We start from the raw sequence: 6,635 nt of genomic DNA, 5'->3' as shown, positions 1-6,635 counted from the left end.
TTTACTTTTAAAAGAGTTATTGATTTTTAGCCTGACCTGTGGTGGTGTCGCCGGTTTGAGACCCTGGGTTTGCCCTGTCAGGGCACAAATGGGAGTGGATGCTTCCTGCTCCTCCCTTCTCCCCCCCTTCTCTAAAATGAATACATTAAAAAGTTATTGATTTTAGGGAGAGAAGAGAGAGAAACATCTCAGCTTGTCATTCCACTTTGTGCACTAGTGGGTTCCTGTGTGGCCCTGACAGGGGACCCGGCTGCCAGCTGCAGCCTTTGTGCACCCCCTGCGCGGTGTTCCCTCCAGCTGAGCTCCCTGGCCGGGGTGGGAGCTTCACAGATCAATCACCGTGGAGAAGATCCTCCTGCCCCAGCTGTCCAGCTTCAGAAACCTTTAGGACACTGGTTTGTGTGCCCCTTCCCCAGTATTGAGTATAAATCCCAGGCATTTTAGTATTTAAGCTGTGAATATGCAGCATTTCTAAAAGAAACTTCTTCATAAACATGACCACAGTACCACAGCCACACCTGAAATATTCTTTAATCAAAAATATTCAATATCTGATTTCCTCAGTTGTCAATATCTTTAAAAATATGTATACACATGAGCGTATACACGGGGATGTACACAAACGTTTTTTGAATGGGCCCGGGAAGACCACACCTGCATGGGGTTGGTTGATCTCTGGGTCCCTCCATTTTCCTCCCAGCAGCTCTGGAGACCAAGAGTTCCCCCTGTAGGCCCAGGTCTGCGCCTGGACCCCTGCTCCTGCTTTGCCCAGAAGCCTGGTGGGCGGTGGTGTGTGCAGCATTTCTTGTAGTCGTCCATCAGGTTGCTTTTACTTAATGTACAGCTTCCTAGGTCCTTAAATGGGAGCGGCCTCAGCGGTTTGTGCTCAGGACTTAAAGAGGGTGGGACGCCTTCTTAACTCTTAGGTTGCCTTTCTGTGGAATTTTGTGTGTAGGAATGTAAGGACCGGAAGCATCGTGTTGGCCTTATTGGTGTGAGGCACTCACCTCCCTTGTGCATGGCTGTCCCTCTGTCGCCTTGGGGAAAGCAGGAAAGGACAGTGGGTGCTGAAGGCCCAACAGTGATGCCCGCTTCTGTGCCACGGCCAGGGGCCCCTTGGGTTAGACCCTGGGCCCACGCCCAGGGGGCCTGGGGAGAAGCACGAATGGAGGGAGGGAGGCAGGAACAGGGTGAAGGGGAGATGCTTGCCGAAGCTCTTCTGAACTCCGCAGCGAGGAAGCCTGGAATTGTCCCCACCAATTCACAGAATACAAACCCCACCCCAACACAGTACACAACCATGCCGCAGCGAGTTTGCGAGTGGATGCAGAGCCGGCAGGCGTGCTGAGCACCCACAGGGCAACAGTCATTCCTCTGGGCACCGTTTCGGTATTTCTGTGGATGCCAGTTGTGCCGCCGGCTCCCTGCGGTGTCAGATGTACAATGGCCGAGACCGGGGTGGGGTGTGTGTGGGGGGGGGGGGGGGAGGGCTGCACAGAGGACACCAGGTAACCGGCCGTCTTAAATTTTGGCCTATTTCCGAGGTCGCAGACTTTCCTGACATCAAAAGGCTGGTGTGCACAGAGGAGGGGGTTGCAGATAAGGCCTTTGGGGGAGGAAATAACTGGAGCACGCGGAGCTCGGGAGGAAGTGAAGACACACCTGAGCCAGGTGCGCTGGTGCAATCCAGGAGAGTGCAGATCAAGTCTATGAACATGTCAGGCGACTCAAAAGAGTAGAGAGGGAAGTCACACACGTGTGTGCACGTCTCACGCAGAGGCCTACCGCCCACGCGTGTAGCGCACCCGTTAATCACCCAGTCCACTGCATTAAGTCAGTGTGGGGTGGGAAGAGAAGGGAGACGCCCCACCAAGAAAAAAAAACAAAAACAGTGGTTAGATGCCACGAAGTAGGTGGCAATGCCTTAACCGTATGCGTGTTGTTAGGCCCGAAAGCCTCTTCCATCCTTGTCAAGGGGAGTGCTAACCTTCTCTCCTTTCATACAACACGCCCCACTACTCGCACGGTCGCTATTTAAAGACCCAGACTCAAATCACTTTTTGCTCATGGTGACTCTGGGCGTGTGTGTTTTGGATGTAATAAAGTTCGTGAATCTTACTACGATCCCTCCACTCACCGTTATGCACACTAAACCGCTTGTATTATTGATTTCAGCGTCTGGGAGAAACCTGTATTTTCTGTGCTCTAATATATTCATAAATTCAGCCAATCAGAGGCTGACAAGAACACCCGGAAGTCCTCAGCGTCCTCCCCCCTCAAACTAGATTGTCCCGGAAACAAAACAGCCCCATGCCTCGCGGACGGTCGGGAAACGGCTCGGCACTTTCTACGGAAATGGAAGCGGCTTGCAGCGAATCAGACGACGAGGAAGGGAGATCGGCTCCACGGACTTCCGGACGCGGCCCTGCGCTTGGAACTGTGGGGGCCGGGAGGCGGGGACACTGGGGCTCCTGGGCCATCGACCCGCACGTGCACCGCGCCCGCCCCCTGTCGGCTGCTGCGCATGCCCGGTGCCGACCTAGGGTCGCAGGTTCGATTCCCGGCGCGGGCCGGGAAGCTGCCGCCGCTTCTCCCATCTGCCTTTTCCGCGGGGTTTTAAGATTTAAATTACGATGCTTCGGGTTCTGGGCGTCCCCGCAGAGTGGACGCTGGGTCGCTGCCGTTCCCTCCCGTCTTTTTCGCTTGCGCCGCGGCCCCTCCCCAGGCGGGGACCGGAGGCCTCCGGACGTCCGCGGGCGCGTGTACCTGGGCGGACGCGCGTGGGCCGCGGGAGTCTTGCGTGGCCGCGCGCACAGGGCTGCATGCGTGCGTGCACGTGCGTGCGTGTCCTTGTGCGCGAGCCCGTGTGTGCATGCACGGGTGCCCCTGGGCGGGCACGCCCGCGGGCGCAGAGTGCACGGCGGCCAGGCACGCCCGCGTGGCCGCACACGCGCGGGCACGCACGACAGCACGTTAGGGCCGGGATGGACGGAAGGGGGGCGGCGCCGCCTGCGCCTGGGCCTCTGGTGCCAAGTGTCCGGTGAGCGCTCGAGTCGCAGGCAGAGAGCCGCCGGGGTGTGCGGGAGAACTGCGCTCCCCGGGGCGGACCGAGTGCGGAGAGGGGCGCAGGGCGTGGGTGGCCAGCGGGCGGGCAGGCATCCTGGGAGCTTCGGAGCTGGGAGTGGGTGCACCGTGCAGCCCGGGCTCGTCCCTTTCCTGCCCAGCAGACGCGCTCCCCACGGACAGCAGGTGGCTCCCGAGGAAAGGTGTGGGGCAGGAGTGAGGCTGTGACGCGGATCCCAGCGCGGTGCTGCACACGGGAGTCCTTACTGAGCTCTGACGGTGTGCCAAGGCCTGGGCAGCTCTGCACAAGTGTCCCTCGTTTCACTCCCCACGTCCCACAAGGAAGGTTGCCGTCAGCATCCCTCTTCTATAACCTAAGACAGTGGTCCCAACCCCCGGGCCGGACCGGTACTGGTCCGTGGGCCATTTGGTACCGGTCTGCAGAGAAAGAATAAATAACTTACATTATTTCCGTTTTATTTATATTTAAGTCTGAACGATGTTTTATTTTTAAAAAATGTCCAGATTCCCTCTGTTACATCCGTCTAAGACTCACTCTTGACGCTTGTCTCGGTCACGTGATACATTTATCCGTCCCACCCTAAAGGTCGGTCCGTGAAAATATTTTCTGACATTAAACCAGTCTGTGGCCCAAAAAAGGTTGGGGACCACTGACCTAAGACACAGAGAGGCCAGAGCGGTTGGTTAACTTGCAAAATTACACCTCCGATGGGGCGACAGATGGGTGTGGACCAGGCTGTGGGCCGAGGCCCTTGTCCACTCGTGCCGGACTCTGGTGCTCCACAGTTGGGTCCCTGACCCTGTGAGCTCCGTGCCTCCGGCCCACTGGGCCCCTCAGGTTTGGTCACACAGGGGCTCCGTGTAAGGTGGCCAGGTCCCAGTGACATGTTCTGCGCTTCGCCAGGCCACGTGGGGGCTCCCACTTCCCTTGGGCCTGCGACTCCTGGTCCCCCTGCGCTTGGAAAGGGCAGCTGGCTCCTCTGCCCCCAACTCCCAGATGGAGGAGATGGGGGTGGGGGGGTTTCTGTTTAGCCCTGGTGAAGCCTCAGACTTCTCCCCTGGAGTGCCATGGTCGAGTTGCTCAATAAGACACAGGACATTAAACTGAAACTTCAGATCCACAACGAATAGGGTTATGTCCCCCCAATTTTTTTTTTTTTTCTGAGGTTGGAAACAGGGAGGCAATCAGACAGACTCCCGCATGTGCCCGACTGGGATCCACCCAGCACGCCCACCAGGGGGAGATGCTCTGCTGCAACCAGAGCCATTCTACTGCCTGAGGCAGAGGCCAAGGAGCCATCCTCAGCGCCTGGGCCAACTTTGCTCCAATGGAGCCTTGGCTGCAGGAGGGGAAGAGAGAGACAGAGAGGAAGGAGAGGGGGAGGGGTGGAGAAGCAGATGGGCGCTTCTCCTGTGTGCCCTGGCCGGGAATCGAACCTGGGACTCCTGCACACCAGGCCGACGCTCTACCACTGAGCCAAACGGCCAGGGCTGTCCCCAATATTTTATGGGACATACTTCCACGGAAACTCAAATTTAACAGAACATCCTGGCTTTTTATTAGCTAAATCTGACAACCTTGGTAAGGGGAGGGACAGCTTGTCAGTTCCACCACCAGGCAGCTTTCCCAAAGCCTACTCTGCGTGAGTACCACGTAGTCCTGTGTTAAATAGAATTGCAGACTCCCCCCCACGCTCGTGAGAATGAGGCCTGGGGTGGGGGCAGGGGCGAGTGGCATTTGGTCCTTTGTCTTTGTTGAGGGGGCTGGTGGGATGGAGGTCCGCGTTCTCAAAAGTCAGAAAGTGCGGGAGGGAAAAAGAGAGGGTCCAGGGAAGGGAAGTAAATAGAGGGAGAAGAGGAAAGCCAAAAATAAAAAGAAGAAACAAGGCTGACCTGTGGTGGCGCAGTGGATAAAGCGTAGACCTGGAAATGCTGAGGTCGCCGGTTCGAAACTCTGGGCTTGCCTGGTCAAGGCACATATGGGAGTTGATGCTTTCCAGCTCCTCCCCCCTTCTCTCTCTCTGTCTCTCCCTCTCCTCTCTAAAAAAAAAAAAAAAGAAGAAACAAGGAAGGCAGAATGGCAGGGTCCCGGGCTGTCGCCGGGCTCCCCCTGGCTGCAGCCTCTGGATTTGCAGGCACAGAGCTTTGAGCCCGGGGCTCTGCAAACCCTTCCCCTTCCAGTCCTCATCCCAGCATGTGACCAGCGTGTGTTGAATGGTGACTCCATGCTGTGATCCTGGCCGTTCAGAGCAGAAAGCCTGTGTCCGCCGGGTGTCACAGTCTCATCTCCAGGCACAGGTGGCTTTGAAGGGCTTTCCAGACCCCCCAGTGAAGTCTCTGTGCTGGATCCTGAGAAAGGTCGGTGGGGGTGGGGGTGGGGGTGGGGGTGGGGGTCAGGTCTCAGGCAGCTGCGGGGAAGCCTGAGGCCAGCTGGGACCCCCCAGTGTGGGCGTTTCCCCCGCCCCCGCCACGTGGATGGTCCAGGTGTGCCTTTTCTCCACAATTCAGGAGGGAGGCCCCCCCCCTCCCCCCCGGCCAGCGCGGGGGAGCAGCTCGGTCCCACAGCGTCAGGGACTTGGTGGTGGATTAGAGCTAACCCTTGGCTGGGGGAGTTTCTCTTGTACATCCGTCTTGCTGGCAGCGCCCCTGGCTGCGTGGGGTGGGGTGGGGCTGCCCTGCCCTGCTCACTCCCCACCCCCCCAGCCCGTTCACAGACCTGCCTGCTGGCCAGCCAGCCCCCAAGGGCCTTTCCAGGTTCCTGGGAGGGGAGAGAAATGATCTTCCCAGGAGCAGCGACAGGCCCTGAGGACTCATTGCCTTTTGGAACGGAAGGCCTCCGTGACCCAGGACCCTCCTGGGGCTGTCACGAGCCTTTCAGAGTGACTGCTGGGGCCCAGAGGGTCAGCCCCAAGGCCACTGCTAAAGGCCACCACGCAGAGCAGGGCCCTTTGGAATTGGGGGCAGCCCTGACCTGTGGACGCCCCTGTCCGCCAGCCCCTGTCCTGCTGGCCTTGGAGCGGTCAGGGGTGTTCCTGCTGCTCTCCGGGCTTGGGTCTCTGTGGGAAGGGGCGCCCTAAGGCTTGGGCTGCACCTCAGCCAGTGCTCCTGTAGGGGTGCAATGCTGGTGGGTAGGCTGGGAACACAGGCCCTCTGGGATGGGGTAGGGGTGAGTGGGGCGCCGTGCTGGGCAATTCCAGAGGTGTCCACCAGGGGGCAGGGTTGCACCTCTCAGGGTCCCTGCCCTGCCTGTCCTGTCCCTGGAGGTGCCAGGGTGCCAGGCTCAGTAGAGGCTGGCTTTTGCTGTCCCATTTTCCAGTTGGAGAAACTGAGGCTCAGGCTGTTGACAAGACTCCTGAAGGTGACACCGTAGGTGCGGCAGGCAGTGAGGTCTCTTGGGTCCTCAGAGGCTCCTGGAGACCTTGGGGTGGGGGAGAGGCCCCACTATAACACACAGAGTCTCCAGGTGTGGGCGGGTACTCCTGGCCTTCGTTCTTTCAAAAGTCAAGTGTTTTTCTCTGTTACACGTGGAAAGCTTGGTCATTGTGTGCACC

The 6,635-nt window shown here is 58.4% G+C and overlaps 1 non-coding gene across 1 annotated transcript; it reads right to left on the bottom strand.

The window, feature by feature from the left end:
* Positions 1-1,883: 1,883 nt before the first annotated feature.
* Positions 1,884-2,009, bottom strand: LOC136396183 (U6atac minor spliceosomal RNA). Its single transcript, XR_010749585.1, has one exon. It is a non-coding gene; the product is annotated as a U6atac minor spliceosomal RNA (small nuclear RNA).
* Between the last annotated feature and the right edge of the window lie 4,626 nt (positions 2,010-6,635).

Source organism: Saccopteryx leptura, chromosome 2, assembly GCF_036850995.1.
Source record: "Saccopteryx leptura isolate mSacLep1 chromosome 2, mSacLep1_pri_phased_curated, whole genome shotgun sequence".
In the NCBI taxonomy this organism is placed as follows: domain Eukaryota; kingdom Metazoa; phylum Chordata; class Mammalia; order Chiroptera; family Emballonuridae; genus Saccopteryx; species Saccopteryx leptura.
Note: the sequence above shows the minus strand (reverse complement) of the source record. Positions and strands in the feature narration are given on the sequence as shown.